The sequence below is a fragment of the Vipera ursinii genome, assembly GCF_947247035.1.
Source record: "Vipera ursinii genome assembly, chromosome: 5".
NCBI classification, from domain to species: Eukaryota; Metazoa; Chordata; class Lepidosauria; order Squamata; family Viperidae; genus Vipera; species Vipera ursinii.
The window spans coordinates 302,788-318,471 of record NC_139518.1 but is presented as its reverse complement, the minus strand read 5'-3'; the positions used below and the strand labels follow the sequence as shown (position 1 = coordinate 318,471).

Genomic DNA, 15,684 nt, shown 5'->3' with positions numbered 1-15,684 from the left:
GAAACACCGCCCCAACTCTCCCCCCTCTCAATGTCCCCCCCAACGTCACCCACTGAGAAACAAGCCTGGGGGGGGGCAATAGCTTAGGGCAACAGCCTGGAAGAAACTCAACTACAGAGCTCTTAAAAGCACGCAAACGTTTTGCTCCTTGTCACCCTTCTGCTACAAAAGGTGGTAAACCCTTCGTTTAGTGACCGTCCGAAGCTGTAACTGCAAAACTGCATGACCATTTTTCACACTAACCAACCGCTGCAGCATCCCCGTTTGGGCACTTGGCATGTATGCATGAGGGCTGCAACGTCCGGGGGAGGGGAGGAAAGGTGTCACTTTTTTGCAACCTTCCCAGCCAGCTTCCAAGAAGCAAAGTGAATGGGGGAAGCCAGATTCGCTTCACGACCACATGTTCCACTTAACAACGGCAGCGATTCACTTGAACCATGGCCAAAAAAAGATTGCTTAGCAGCTGTCCTGCCTAGCAAGGGAGGTTCAGGTTCACTCCAGGATTACCTGCACATAAATCCTGTTTGCCCACCAAACAGAAACCAAACCACCCAGCCATGGAAGGCAGCTCAGCCTGAAGAGTCGCACCCGGCCTCGTCTCCTCCTCATCCTCCTCGGCATTTTCTCTGCCACTTAAATCCCCCACACCACCCCGGTCTCTGTCCCTCCGCTGAAGACACGAAGGGGATGCTTCCAGGCGTGCTGAGCCCATTCTTTCGCCGTGCCGGGAAATAATGTGATATTGCCATCGACGCCTCCGATAAGGGGTTTGATTAGTTTTGATTACAGATCTCAAACGAACCCAGAGTTTTACCACCGTGCATCGGAAGCCCTTGGCCACATGTAGCGCCCACCTGAAGCCCTGGGCGTTTTCCCCTTGGGAAATGGCAGAAGGACGACTTTTTTTTTTTACCACAAATCCTGAGTGGACGTTCGCTCTCCCCCCTCCCTGCCAAGGGGCTCCACCTAACTTCCACGTCTCTTGGAGGAAAAAGACCACTTCCCAGATGGCAAACGCAGAATAACAGAGTTGGAAGGGGCCTTGGAGGTCCTCTAGTCTAGGGCTCCTCAACCATGGCCACTTTAAGACTTGTGGACTTCAACTCCCAGAATTCCTCAGCCAGCTTTGCTCGCTGGGGAATTCTGGGAGTTGAAGTCCACAAGTCTTAAAGTGGCCAAGGTTGAGGAGCCCTGCTCTAGTCCAAGTCCCTGCCCACGGCAAGAGACCTTATACTACCCTGGTCAAATGGTTGTCCAGCGTCTTCTTGAAAGCCTCCAGTGATGGAGCAACCACAACTTCTGGAGGCCACTCCCGTTCCACCGGCTGATTGTTCTCAGGAAATTCCTTCTTAGTTCTAGGTTGGGTCTCTCTTCAATGGTCTTCCACCCGGTGCTTTGGAGAAGTGATCAAACCCCTCTCCCCTGGGACAGCAGCCCCTCCAGTACTGGAAGACAGGCTAGCCCTAATCCTTCTCTTCCAACAGGCTAAACATGCCTAGCCCCCTTAACCGTTTCTCATACAATTTAGCCTCCAGTCCCCCGATCCTCTTTGCTGCTCTTCTCTGCACTCTTTCTAGAGTCTCAACATCTTTTTCACATCGTGGTGACCAAAACTGGATGCAGTATTCCAAGTGTGGCCTTAACAAGGCCTTGTAAAGCGGTATTAAGACTTCGCGTGATCTTGATTCTATCCCTCTGTTAATGCAGCCCAGCACTGTGTTGGCTTTTTTGGCTGCCGCCGGACACGGCTGGCTCACACTTAGGCGATTGTCCCTTAGGACTGAGGACTCCAATCTTTCTCACGTGATGCAAATGGGCCGGTGCTACCACCCACGTGACACTCGCTAGCACCGCCACGTTTTTGCCGTGTGGCGCCCGTTTTCACTGCACGGTGCCGTTTGTGTAGCGGCTGCAGCAGCACGAATGGGGGGGTGAGTGCGCACACACACATGCGCACACTGGCCAGCCTGTTCCGGAGCCCAGTGTCCAGTAGGCCATGGCCCGGTAGTGCCCTGCAGCCCACAGACTGTGGACTGCTGCCTTAGGCCTCCATAATCCCTCTCACATTCACCGGTGCTACTGTTGAGCCTATTCTGCGCCTGTGGATTTGGTTTTCCTTACCTGTTTTGGCCTGCATTCCTATTTTGTCTTTTACGGTGCTGCTTTTCATAGATTGGCCTTCCCCCCCCCCCCCCGTTTTGTCTAAAGACAAATGCAAATAATGAATTAAGCAGTTCTGCTTTCTCCCTGAAACCTGTCACCTCCTTGCCATCTCCTCTTATTACTGGGTCAATCATTTCCTTGACTTTTTTTCTGGTTTTTTTACATGGTGAAACTTTTTAAATTACTATTTTTGACATTTGTTGCATGTCTCAGTTCATTCTGAGCCTTAGCTTTCCTGACTTCTTCGTCTTTGCAGATTCAGGCTATTTTGTTTTACTTATGTCTCCTACTTTTCATTTTTTGTACTTGTCCTTTTTGTGTTTCAGTTTATCTGAGAGTTCTTAAGCAACCATGCTAATTTCTTCTATGATCTCTTATTTTTCTTTTTCAGTGGTATTGTTTTGGACTGGACTTTTCTATAATCTCATTTTTCAGATTTTCCCAAGCTTCCTGAGTTGTTTTCCCTTTAAGTTTTTCACCCACAGAATATTTCCCAAGCTCTATCTTTCTTGGAATCAGCCCTCTTAAAGTCCAAGACACTAGTTTGATTTTTTCCCATTGCTTGTGTCTACGTTATATTGAATTCCAACATGACACGGTCACTCAGCCCCAAAGTTCCCACAACTTTCAACCCCATCTATAATTTCAGTTCTGTTGATAAGAATTAAGTCCAGTATAACTGACCTTTTAATCTCCTTCTTTACCTTCTGGGAGACAAAGCTGTCAGCTAGGTTCATCAGGAATCTGTTGGATCTCCCACCAGGTGCAAAGTCTGTCTCCCAGCTGATAGTAGCTAAACGTCCCCAAGGAGGCTGTGGGGCAACCGCTCTTTCCCACAAGCAAAGCCCCAGGCCCTGGGACAGCCTCACTGGGTAGGAGAAGCTGAGAAGCTCTTAAAACTCCTCGGAACACCCATTTTTTACTCGACTAGTAAAGCCAAGTTAGGAGCTGGAGTTAGAGGTCTGCCGTTTAGATCTGGACCCCAGGACGAAGCCCCTCCCTCCCATCTGCCGATTTAGAATCTATGCTGCTGTCTGAGCAGATCTCGGAATGTCTCCTTGGGAAAAGCGGAAACAGAAACAAAAAAAAACCTCCACTCTGCGATCACCTGTTCTGGGTGGGAAGGAGGAGGAGGAGGAGGAGGAGGAGGAGGAGGACACATACATACAGACCACCTGGGCATCCTTCAAACTGACCACGTCAAGCACACTGAAGCCAAGGAGGAGGTTAGAAACGAAGGTATCGGGGGAGCGGAGGAAGATCTTCAAGGTCCAAACTCGGAGGGGGAAATGCCGCCAAGGCCATCAGCGCCTGGGCAGTTCGAGTCACTGCACACACCGAGGGAACAGTGAGCTGGACTCAAGCAGGACTGAAAGCCCCGGATAGGAAGGCCAGCAAAATAAGGACAATGGATCCACACAGCCATGCTGACAGGCTCTACTTACCAAGGAAAACAGATGGGCGGGGAATGCTGCAAGCCCCTCAGAAACTTGAAGAAGGGTCACTGGAAGAACATCTGAAGGACAGAGAAGAAGATGCACTGAAGCTAGTACACCAGGAAGGCTTACTGACCACTGGAGAGGCCAAACTGGCCTACGAGAAAGACCAAATGGAGAACAGGAAAAGACGCGGGAAGACAAAGTAGCACACGCGGCCTCTACATTTTAAAAAAGCAAAACAGCAGGCAAAGCAGGTAACCACAAGACCTGGCCATGGCCAAGAGCAGGGAAGTCGAAGAGAGAGACCGAGAGGCTAATATTGGCCGCACAAGACCCAGCCTTGAGGACCAGTGCACTGAGAAGGCCACAACGAAGAGCAAATGCCACCTCTGCAAAGAAGCTGAAGAAAGAGCGGGCCGCTTAATTCGCTCCTGCAAGAAGATCACTAGGGCCGACCACAAGCAACAGCATGACAAGGTAGCAGCAACGGCGCCTTGGAATAGCGGCAAGAAACGCCATTTGCCTGCAAGCAAGAACCGGTGGTGTCATAAAACAGAGACAGTCATAAAAAATGAAGATGCTCTAAAGAGCTCCGGGACTTTAAAATGCAAATCAACAGAGACCAGCCACGTAACATTCCAGACTTTGCAATTTTTGATAAGACAGGCAAAAAAAATCTGAATAATCGATGTTGCAATACCTGGAGACACAGAATAGAAAAACTGGAGAAAATCCAACATACGAAGAGCTGCAAATGGAAGTTGAATGACTGGCAAAAGAAAGCAAGGCTCACACCAACAGTAACAGACGCTCTGGGTGCGATCGAAAAACGCCTGAAGCACCCCTTGAACACCAGCAGCGTTGACAAAATCGCCATCGGTCAACTGCCAAAAGCAGCCTGCCTCAGGAGGGCTGACCTTCTGATACCATCAAGCGACACCACATGCCTATCCCAGGTACCTCCGAGTGGATAAAAATGCCAAAGTCCCTCTAAACATCTGGCTGATCAACCCTAATCAATAATAATAATGTTGCCGCTCTCCATGTGTTGTCCCACGGAAGGGCTGGCTCTGCCCCTCGGAAAGGGCAAATGGCAACAACCGCTTTGCCAAATCGGAAGTCGTAAGAAATGATAAATGGGCACAGGGCTTATTTTATAAGCAATAACGCCGTGCTTGGTTCTCAAAACTATTTTGCCCTTGCAAGCAACGCACCTTCGCTGCCGGGCACCTTTGGCAGCCGAAGGGAGAAAAGCAACCCAGCCGACCTCAGAAAGCCGGAGAGCGTCAACTCCAGCAGAAAGCAGCCCCCCCTGCCCTGCCCCCTCTGCCGGTCCCCTCCTGCCCCGCTCTCTTCTGCTCCTGCCTCCCTGCCCATCGTCTCCTGGCCCCCAAAGCCACTCGCTCACCGGCTGGCTGGCGAGGTAGCCAGCGTCAGAAGGGTGAGCCGGTCGCTGGAGAGAGTTAGACGGACTTGGACGGACGGCCCAGCTCCCTCAGCGCCAGCAGCTCCCCTCCATCCTCTCCGCTGCCTGGCCGGCTTTTATCGCCGCGGCCGGTTCTTAATGGCCATCTTGCTATCTCGGAGGAAGTCCTGCCAATGAACTGTTTTGTCAAAACCTTTAAAAAACAAAAGTCTCCAAAGTGCTTAAGCTCTTTTATCAAGAAAGCTCTTGGCACAGCTTGCCTTGGAGCGCAACCACCAGAAAAACCCAACAATGGCTCGCCTGAATGGGGGGGCCGGGCCGGAGGATGTGCCGGCAGCCCCCAGACGGAGGGTGCAGCGCACTCTATTCAAAGCACACAAACGGCCTGCTCGGGGCCGAGGGCCCGTGCGGCAGGAGTCCTGATGTTATCTGCAGGGCTGAAGCACGGAGGATATGATGCCTCAGACCAAACCCTTCCTCGCTCCCACAATGGGCGGCTTTGTGCTCAGAGCTGGGGAGACCACAAGACCCCAAAACGGGAGAACAGGCGCCGGCGCTCTGGCCCTGGACATAGGGCGGTTGCCACTGGCCCTGGGGAATAAACCTTGCAGGGGGACCCAGCAGGGACGGCCGCCCAGATGTGCCGCCCAAAGACACCCGGCCCACAAAGAAGCACCCGGCACTCACAAGGCTTGGGGGCTGCCCGGGAGGGAGGGAGGGAGGCAGGTTGGGCCCAGGCTCGCAAACTGCCCGCATGATGGGTCCATCCAAGAAAGAGGACATACCTGCCCACCCCATCCCACTCTTCCCTTTCGGAGAAAACAGCAGACGAGTAAGAAAGGGAAGAAAAAGGAAGGGGGGCCCCCTCAACCCCAGCCCCGTTCATTAACAGAATTACAGAGTTGGAAGGGACCTTGGAGGTCTTCTAGTCCAACCCCCTGCTCACGCTAGAGACCGTGGCTGTCAATCTCTTCTTAAAAACTTCCAATGTTGGAGCATTCACTTCAACACTGGAAGTTTTTAAGAAGAAATTGGAACACCTTTGTCTGGAACGGGATAGGACTTCCTGCCTGAGCATTAACTCTCCATACCTTTATGCAGGCTCCTCCTGCACTCCCGTACCTCTTCTTTAAGGGTCTCAGAACAGCCAGTGGGACCCCGTCTCCACCTCCCTCCAGCTTCTTCGCCGTCACCGTGCCTGCCCTGCCACAGGGGCTCCCCCGAGACTTGGCTGGCTGCCTCTGAAAGGGCCTTGAAGACCCCCGCCCGGGTCAGAGCTGGTGGGCTAGCGGCTTCAATTGCCGGTGTGCACGAACTGTCCTTGGCACAGCACACTATGTATTTTGGGTGGATTTTTCCCTGTTTTTGTTAGCCAAAATGAATCACATGGTAAGTGGGTAGTCATAGAAATGGGTCAATCTCTTCCTTCTTCCTGTATTTATTACTAGTAAAAATAACGTCTGTATTAAGCTGCATGCTTTGAACTGGCTTTTGTTTATTTCCACATAATAAAATAGGCAGATGCATCTGAGCTCCTGCCTCCAGGGTGGACAGCTCCCAGGAAGTTGCTGGGCTGGCTAGCAAGTTCACCTTTAGCTTCTGTAGCACAGAAAGAGAATTTGGGGGAAGCTGGGCTTTGGCCGGACGTGTGGCAGCAACGAGGGATCTTGTCCGCTCCCCATCAGCAGAGACGTCTGCATGCCGCTTGGGCCGGCCTCTCACCATTAATGCAAAGCGTTCCCTCTCCTCTGCTCTTTTAGCAGGCTGGAAAGCTCAGGACAGTGTTTCTCAACCTGGCTGGGGAATTCTGGGAATTGAAGTCCACATGACTTAAGAGTTGGCAAGGTTGAGAAACACTGGCACAGAAGACAACCCTGCCCAGGATTCAAACTTGACACGCCCGGAAAGGCTTCCCCAAGAAGATATTTCCTGGTTCACGGAACAACTTCCTACACGGAAGGAACGGAAGGGCCGAGGACCAGGTGCGGCTCAAACAGGGCAGCCGGCCTCGGAGGCATCAGGTCCGGCCCCCAACCTCCATTTCACGTCTTCTTGCGAGAAAAGCTGTAACAAGCGCACAAATCCAGAAACGCTGCCAGCGCAGAAAGCATGCACAGAATCCATCCACCTTGCGTCCTTTTATGACGCAATCATTTATTTACTCATTCATTCTATTTGTATGGCTGCTTGCCGAGGAAGCAGCTCTGGGCCACTGACAACACGAAAAGCAACAATTCAATCACCGCGGTCAACCAAAACAAGACACAAACGCTGCAAACAAGCACAGCTTTGGGATCAAAATTCACCACATGCCAATCCTGGCAGCTCATCCAAGGAGGGAAGAGGCAAGCCTTCAGGGCATTCCAGACCTGGGGGGGGCTGCAAGGGGGGGGCGGAATCCACTAGGCAGGAACAGCGGCAGCCCTCGCTAGGGAATTCCGAAGGAAGTGTGTAACTTTGTACAGGGCTACGTGGGCCTTCTTAGAAGAGGCAGAGCTGTGACAGTGACAAGAACATCTGCACGCAGATGTTGTGGGATCCTCACGTGGGCATCACACCGACCCTCAGGTAGAAGTGACCGTCTGCCTGGATTTCAGAACGACCCGATGCTCGTCCGGCCTGTTTCCGAAGCAGAGAATGGTCCATTTACAGTGCATTTTCTTTGGGGCTCCCCATCTTCTGAAGAGAGGGTGAAGCTGGACCAGGGAAGCAGCTCCCCCCAGATCCCCTGGGCTCTCTGCCTCTCCGTCCCCCCCCCTGCAGCAAACGGCCCAGGACGGCAGCCGCGGAGCGTCCAAGCACATTCCGAGAAGGGCGCCTCCCAGAGCGGCCTGAATGACCCAGCGCTCAGCAGAGAGAGGGCAGGCCAGATGAAATCACAGAGGAAGTTGGCAAGAGCTACTCAGAGGCACCTAAAAATAGGGTATATTTTGCTTAAACAATACCTGAACTATGTCACGCAGCAGCAGCAGCCGCCCTGTCTGTCCTTGTTCCTATCTTCTGAGCGATAACATTTCCAAGGGGCACGTTATGGAGGCTGCAGGGGGGGGGGAGAAGGCCCGGCCATCCCTGCCATGAGGAGAACCAACCGCCCGGCCCTGCCACCCCCACCGAGCGAGATTCCCACCCCTGCCACTCGCTTGTGTCAGAGGCTCCTCTGCGACCCCCGCCTCCCCACTCTGCGCTTGGCTCAAGGGAAAATGAAAGCCCCCCCCGTAGGAGACGAGAAGGACGGCGATGCTTCCCTTTCCCCGCCCAGGAAGAACGTGCCAGAGCGCACCCCGTCACGGCCCCAAGGGACCAGGGCACCGGTCTGGGCAAGCGCCGGACAAGGGTGGCCGCAGGCAAAACGTCTGGCGCCCCTGGTTGGTGTGAGAGGGCGCACAACTGTAAGGCAGAGATGGAGACGCTCCTCCTGCCGCGAAGTGCACAATGGCTCCCTCACATCTGCCACCCCTGAGGTGTTCTCCTCAGGCAGAGGCCTTTTTTTCCTTCCCCCCCCCCCACTTTTTTCCTCCTGCCTCTTTGCACCCACTCCTGGGCAGCCCTTGCAGGAGCCCGCCTAGGAGCTTCTATGTGGCCAGAGGGACTCCTCCGCCACTGGACGGCCACTCGAGCCGCCCCCTGCAAGCTGCTTGGAAATCTGCATGACATCATCGCTGGATGAATACCTGGAAATTTTACAAATATGCCAGCAGCTTTTTAACAAAGCTCTCTTCTCAATGTGGCTTTTTATCGTTTCCCATCTTGGGATTTGTAGCATAATGTAAGCTTTTGTTTCAGAGTTTAGGCCTAAGGAAGACCATTGTATCTGGCACCCATCAAACTAAAACAATGTTTACATTGCTAAAAAGCGCATTCTTTACAGAAATATGGGTTTTGCTGTCTGTAAAAAAATGTGTTTAATTTGGACAGTGAGACTTAAGGCCAAGGGTATCTTATGATAACAAAGCCTTACATCACAGTTATGGTACAATGTACGGAGGCTGTTGCGTTCCCTCTAGGTATGCCCAGGTGGAGCGCTGCCTTCTTTCGCAACAGGGCAGGTGTGGAGAGCCGATCTGCTGTGTCAGGACATTCTGACCTGCATCCCATTTAAAATAGGGATTTGCATCAACAGCACAAGGTATGATTCAGGTCCAACCTGGCGGTTCAATCCTAACCATTTTAACTGGCTGCCAGACTAAACTCTAGGCCTGAGTCAGAAATGAAATCCTCACTTATCAGAGTCCTGACTAAAGCAACAGTCAAAGAAGTTTAATGAACCCTGCTATTAAAGGGCAGGGGTGTTTTTTTTCCTCAAATCTGGTCCTTTATTCTTGCCTGTACTAACCAAGATTACTGCTGTCCCTTCTAACAAAATTCTATGAATATTTAATATGTAACTTCAACTATGGGCCTCTCTCCTTAAGACTGCCTAGGTTTAGGTAATGTAAGTACGGTAGCACACACACACACCTTTCTGTTCCTTTTAAAAAGCTCTGACTTTTTTAGTACCACATTAAACAAAGAAGGAATGCAAATTGATTAAAACAACAAGTGCCACTGCCCTTTCAGAGACATTCCTCCCCCCCCCCCAAAAAAAATAGCTGTTAAGTTTTATTTTCTGAATGGACTGAACTCAGCAGGGGCAGCCTAGGCTTTCAGAGAAAATGCTGCCTTATGTCACAAGGACAAGTGGCTTGCACTGGCTTCTGGTTCTTTTTTTTTTTAAGGTAGGGGAAAATCTACATTATTTTCTGCTTTTTTTACCGCGAGACTCTCCTAAATGGGAAACATAAAGCATTAAAAACAAGTAAAATATCCAAAATAAGGATTTTTGGAAGGATATAACCACAGGCTTTTTTTGTGTGTGAAGAAATTAAGAATAATTTTAAAAGATGTGTCAGTTCTCCTTGTTCTTGGGTGAACAATGACGTGGAAAAGGTTTCTCTTGATAGGGAATCCATCAGACTACAAAACCAGATGCAGTGTCTGGAGTTAAGATGCTTTTCATCTATACGCTAATATAAACCCGATTCCTGTAACCTGGCAAAATGGTACATGTAGGGCAAAACTTTTTGAACCACGTTACCTCAAATGGGCTAACTTATAGAATGCATCCAAAACCCAGGACGCGGGATTCCTACGGAACTGAGATTTGGCAAGATATTTATCATAAAGCGACCTACATAACACAAAATGTCACTAAACATTTCCTGTGCCAACGCTTGACTATGCCGTACAGTTCGACGTGGGCGACTTTTAAGGCATGGCTGGAGGCATCCCATCTTTCCCAGCAAAGGCAGAGAAGCGCCTTTGACAGACACTCCGGGGAAACCTCTCGGGAAGGATAGCCCAGATGCGGCGTTTGCTTTCTCTGAGGATTTCCCATTTCGCCCCCATCAGCACCACCACCGGGACTGGGCCTCCCTTCCCCTGGGGCTCTGGGAAGAGCCAATTCGCCAAAACGCCCAGCCGGCAACACTTCCTAAAGCGCCCGAGGGCGTCTTCCGGCAATATTTTCTCAGGCAGGCAGGCAGGCGGGCGTTAGTTATTGCACCGTGCCCACATCTCTCGCCCGGGGAGGGAAACTTTGAAAAGTTTGTTTAATCCCCACTTGACAAATCCCAAAGCTCTCGTTTTAGGAAGGCGGAAGCACACACCTCGGTTTACTCCGAAAATCACACCTGGCACGCTACAGTTTAGAGGACCGCCGGTTCATAATGGGCGATCCGAGCACGAAGTCCCGGCCAGGAAGAGCCCAGGGGGGAGAAGCCGGCGACCGGAGGGCCTCTCTCGAACCCGGAGCCTCCGCTGGCTCTGAGACTGGGGGGGGGAGCCCCGGAAGGGCCAGACCCGCCTCGCCTCGCCTCGCCCGCAGCACCCGCGCCCGGCCCCGCAGCCCGGCCCGGCCCCGGGGGAGGCGGGGAAAAGAGCCTCCGCCTCCCCCCCCCCCGAGGGGCTCCCCAGACACGAGCCTCGGCCCCCGAAGGCCGCCCCTGGCCCGGGGGGGAGCAACGCCGAGGGGGTGAAACGGAGGGCGCCCCCCCCACCGCCCCCTCCCCCTCCGCCCCCTCCCCTTCCCGCGGGGCCGGCCGCCTGCCCGAGGGACCCCCCCCGCACGGAAGGGGCTCCGGAGACCCGCCGCCGCCCGCCCCGGCCTCGCCCCCCGCAGCGGCGCCTGGGAGGGTCCCGACCCCGCCCCGCCCCGCCCCCGCGGCTCCCCGACTCACCCGCCGAGGCGGCCCGGCCAGGCTGCACGCGCCTCCAACCGGCTCCGCGGCCCCCTCCGCGCCGGCGACGGGAAGTGACGTCACGCCCCGCGCCGGCCGGGCCACCCGACGGGCCCACGTGCCTCTGCGGGAGGGGCTTCCGGGCGCCGCCCCCGCCCCGCCCCTGCGCGAGACCCCCGACGGGCGCAGTCGAAGCCCCCCCGGCGCCTCCCCCCGCCTCGCCCCTCCCGGGAAGGACCCGGGCCCGTCCGTCGGACCCCCGGCTCGGACCCCCGGCTCGGACCCCCGCGGCCCCGGTTCCAGACACGCGCCGCCCGAAAGGGGGCTGCCCCCCCGGCCTTCCCCTCGGGGCCCCCTCGGCCCCCCGGCCGGCAGGGCTCGGAGGGGGCGGTCGGGGCAGCCCTCGGACGGAGGATGCTCCCCGCCCGTCTGCCGGTGGCCGAAGCTGCAGGGAAAGCGGAGGACGGGGCGCAACCTCGTCCTCCCGCCCCCCGCCGGCTTTCCTCCTGGACGTGGCCCCGGAGCAGCCCCCCTCCCCCCCAAAGGGCAGAGAGCGGGAGGGGCGTCGTCGGGGTGGGGGGCCACCGGCCCTGAGGGTGCGGTGGGTAGAGGGAGGGGCCGGCTCTCCCCCCCCCCTTTTGTCTTGGACCACCAGGCAGAGGTTGTGACACAAGACCCAAGGGGTGGGGGGGGAGGCTTGGGGACAGGGCTTCCGTTGTGGGGCTGATGGCACAGCTGCTGCAGGAGGGGTTTTCTCTCCTCTGGCACCCGGGGTAGCTGCAGAGTCCCCCAGGGCCACCAAAGGGCCACCCAGAAGCCCCCCCCCCTCCAACATTCCAGGCTGGGCAGAGCCGCCCGCTGGCTGGGCAGCTTCTTTTTTGGCCAGGGAAGCAACCCCCAGCCCCCCCAACCAGTGCTGGAGGAGGCCTGGGGCTGCTCCACGGCTCTGGACAAAAGAGCAGGAATGGAGCAGGCCCAGCAAGGCAGCGGTTTCGGCTGAGCCCTCTGGGCCCCCCTTGCGAGAGGTTCTGGGGGGGCTGGGAGGAAATATGTGGAATGTGCGGCTGCAAAAGGAATCCAGAGGAATTGCCAGAAAACACCCATCTTTTACTGGAAGAGAGTCAAGAGCATTTACGCAAAATTGTCTGAATTACACGAACAGTGAAGGCCAGCGAAGCCAGAGAGCCCTCGTCCGCTTTCTGTACAAGCACAGCAGGGGGCCCACCAATCCCCCCACCCCGCAAAAGCTGGTGATGTCATTGGTACGTTCCTTCCACCCACTCTGCTGCTTTCAAAATAATATGAAAAAGCTCTTGCTGATCTGCCATCCGGCTCAGAGCAGCTCACAGAAAAACATGAACAAGAAGGGTGTATTTTTAAAAAATAAGGGGGAAAAAACATCCAAAGGCCCCAGTGCAGAAGTCTGCTTTAGCCCCCTCCTCAGCTGTAGTGAGCAGAGCAGCCTTTTGGGGCCAATGGGTCCACTTTGGGGCAGCCTGCTCCAGGTCAGCTAAGTTGGTTCGTTCAAGCCTTTGCGGTTTCGTTCTTCTGCCATCCTGGGTCATTTTGCTGGTTCGGGAATTGCTGTGAACCCAGAAGGTGGTCAGTTCAATAGCCAAGTTATATATCTGGTGTGGATGCAGCTAAGTGTCTGTTAGATGTTTTGTGCCAGCCATGGCAGTTACCCAAAAAGGTCATCAGATGGGAGCAAAGAGGCTTCTTTGCTTCCACTGGTGGGTCAGGGGTCCCCGGCCCCTGCAACCCCATTGGCGAGAGAGTTTTATGGTTAGGGAGGGGCTGAGACCCCCCATAAATACCTCTGCTCAAGGGGCTGTTCTAGTTCTGCTCTCTTCTAGTCTACTTCTGTTCTTTTGTTCTCTCTCACATGCAGGCATGGATGCCTGCATGCCAAGTAATTCTTTCTCTCTAATCTATCGTTGAATAAAGATCATATGATTGCATCTCTGCATTCTGCTTTTCACTTGGAAGCACCTTAACGATCCATCGACCTCGTGAGACCATCTCACAGTGTCTGCATTGGTTTTCTAGCAACTTCAAAGCTGGATTTGTGCAATGGGGTCGATTTTAGAACTGCACCACCTGCTAAGCCACACAGGAATGGAACCAAAGCTTACATAACCAAGTTTATCGTTTCTGGTTGCAGTGCTGGAATGGAATGGGTGGGTGCCCTGGGGAAAGGGGGGAAGAGATGCTGCCAGGAAAGGGAAGGAGGACAGGAGCCCCCCCCTTGTCTTAAGGTCAGGGGAAGAAACTTAGGGAGGACCCTCCCTACCTTATCAGGCTCTAAAGGAGAGGGGGGGGGAAATTGCACTTTCAGATTTGCCAGGTTCTGTGTAATCAGCTTACAGTGAAGTAGAATTGATTCATCTAGTTGTGTTTCCTTGTCTGATTTATCTTGAAAGGCCAACAAGTCCCTAGATTTTAACCCAGTTAAGTGTGTTTTGTGAAACTGGTTAAGATATTGGGTGGGGCGGGGTGGGGTAATTGAAGGGCCAGAATGAAAAAAAACCTATAGGACACAAAACAGAAAGGGTCTTAGAATACCTATCCATCATTATTCAATCAATTATTAATCCCTTTAATAAATTCCAATTAAATAGCTTCGTGGGTTTGGCAAGTTAAAGATAAGAGGAGGGAAGGCGAGGCTTGGCAAGACAGCTGCCAGTGGGAACTGTTTTAAGCAGCAAAGGGAGAAAGCTGCCCGTCGGGCAGGCAAGGCCATCTGCAGACGGGGGATGTCTCAGTTCAGTGACACACTGGGGAACCGCCCAAACATTAGGAAGCAGCTTCGACTCCAGGTTTCATTTTGCCATTAGTCACTTTGGCTTCTCCCGGGCTGAAACCAACAGCAAATAAATTGAAAAATTGCTGCCAGTTTCGAGTGGCAAGCAGGAGTGAGCCCCAGGGCCGCCCGGGATGGGCAGGAGCGCACGCAGCCCCCTGGGGTGAGAGCAGCCCTTGTCAGCACCAGGGAGGATGGCCCTGCCCCCGAATGGGTTAGCTCAGGCACAGCCTAATGGCCCGGTTCACTTGTGCTGCAAGAGGAGCCAGGCTCATCCGTAACTCCCAGCTGTGCTGAGCTGCCACCACAGCCCAATAAGCCCAGAGGGCACCCCTGGGCGTGTAGTGTAGGCAGCCCCTGGAAAGCTGCACCAGAGAAGCGGATCCGGAGGCGAGTGGGAGCCGGTCCTCTCCCAGGGCTCCTGGCTTCTCGTGGTCTTCCAGCTCAGATGGGGCTGGGCAACTGGCCTGCTCAGGTCTGTGGGCAGCTGGCAGGGCTTGCAGAGGTCTTTGCACCTGTAGCAGAGCGGCTCTGCCTATCACAGCCAGCAAGAGGCTATTCAAAGGAGCTCTCTGAGGCCGTCAGGAAGAAGACTGCAGAGGCCTATGAGACTGGGAAGGGATTTTAAAAGAACTGGACGTCTATCCACTGTCCAGAAGAAATTGACAAGTGGAGATGCCATGCCACCGCATCTTTGCCCAGACCATCCCAGCCAATTTAGCCCAGGAGCAGAAGACGGGATAATGAAAGTTCCAAAATTTCATCACGAGGCCTGTGAGTAGTTCTCACCACTACTTCACTCTGCCGTTAGAAAGAAGCTGCACAGATCTGCAAGGGTGCGTGTGTGCACCTGGAGACGTCAGGGCAAGACTAACATCTGCTCAGACACCTGGGCACCGAGACCCAAGGCTCCCTGCTCTGGCAGACGAGACGACAGAGGGCAGGTTGGGCCCAAACCAAAGTCACCCTTTCACCAGAAGAACCGGACACCAATTCTAAAGCACAGGGAGAGTTAAAAGTTACGGTCTGGAAATTCTTCAAGGCAATTGGGGCCTGCGTGGCTCACCATCCCAGCAGGCACCACGAAGCCTTCCTAGTGCCAGGGGATCCTGGAGGGCAGCAGGAGACCCATCTCTTTGGGGATGGCCAAGTCAAGGCCACCTCTATATCCCATCAAGGTGCCGGGGGATGAGTTGGGCCACGTACGCAACGCCTCAAGTGTTGCTCAGCTAAAAAACAGGCCGCGTGGAGGCGAGGGGGAAACCCCCCCTCTGTTAGATGTCAAGAGTTCCAAGAAATGCCCCTCTGAGATTGCTTCTGCCAAAAGGGGAAATGACGTGTGTGTGTGTGTGTGTGTTAATTTTTCCACAGAAGGGAACACGCATCTGTTAATTACTTGTTAAATACAAAAAAATGTCAATTGCAGTCAATTTTTCAGATTTCTTTTGTTCAATTGCATCACCCTTATACTATATATTGCTAGAATAAAGATAAAATATTAATATGTCCACATATGTAAAAGAAAATAAAGCCTTACATGGGGATGTTTTGTTAATGACTTTCCCAGGCTGCTCGGCATGGGCTGCTGTCCTTCCCCAGCCCCATAAGGGGAAACAGGCCGGTTTCTGGCTGGAATTG

General features: G+C 53.8%; 1 protein-coding gene across 2 annotated transcripts in view; it reads right to left on the bottom strand.

Moving 5' to 3' along the window:
* The window catches only part of ATP13A3 (ATPase 13A3), a 40,540-nt gene extending 29,217 nt beyond the window's left edge, over positions 1–11,323 (bottom strand). Inside the window, exons 1-2 of one of the 2 annotated variants that reach the window (XM_083363874.1) lie at positions 11,244–11,307; positions 3,609–3,679 (exon numbers count right to left, since the gene is read on the bottom strand). The gene's annotated coding sequence lies outside the window, so the exon portion shown is untranslated. Of the gene's footprint in view, positions 1–3,608; positions 3,680–11,243 lie in introns of both variants that reach the window. The other variant, XM_083363875.1, reaches the window with a different exon arrangement.
* Between the last annotated feature and the right edge of the window lie 4,361 nt (positions 11,324–15,684).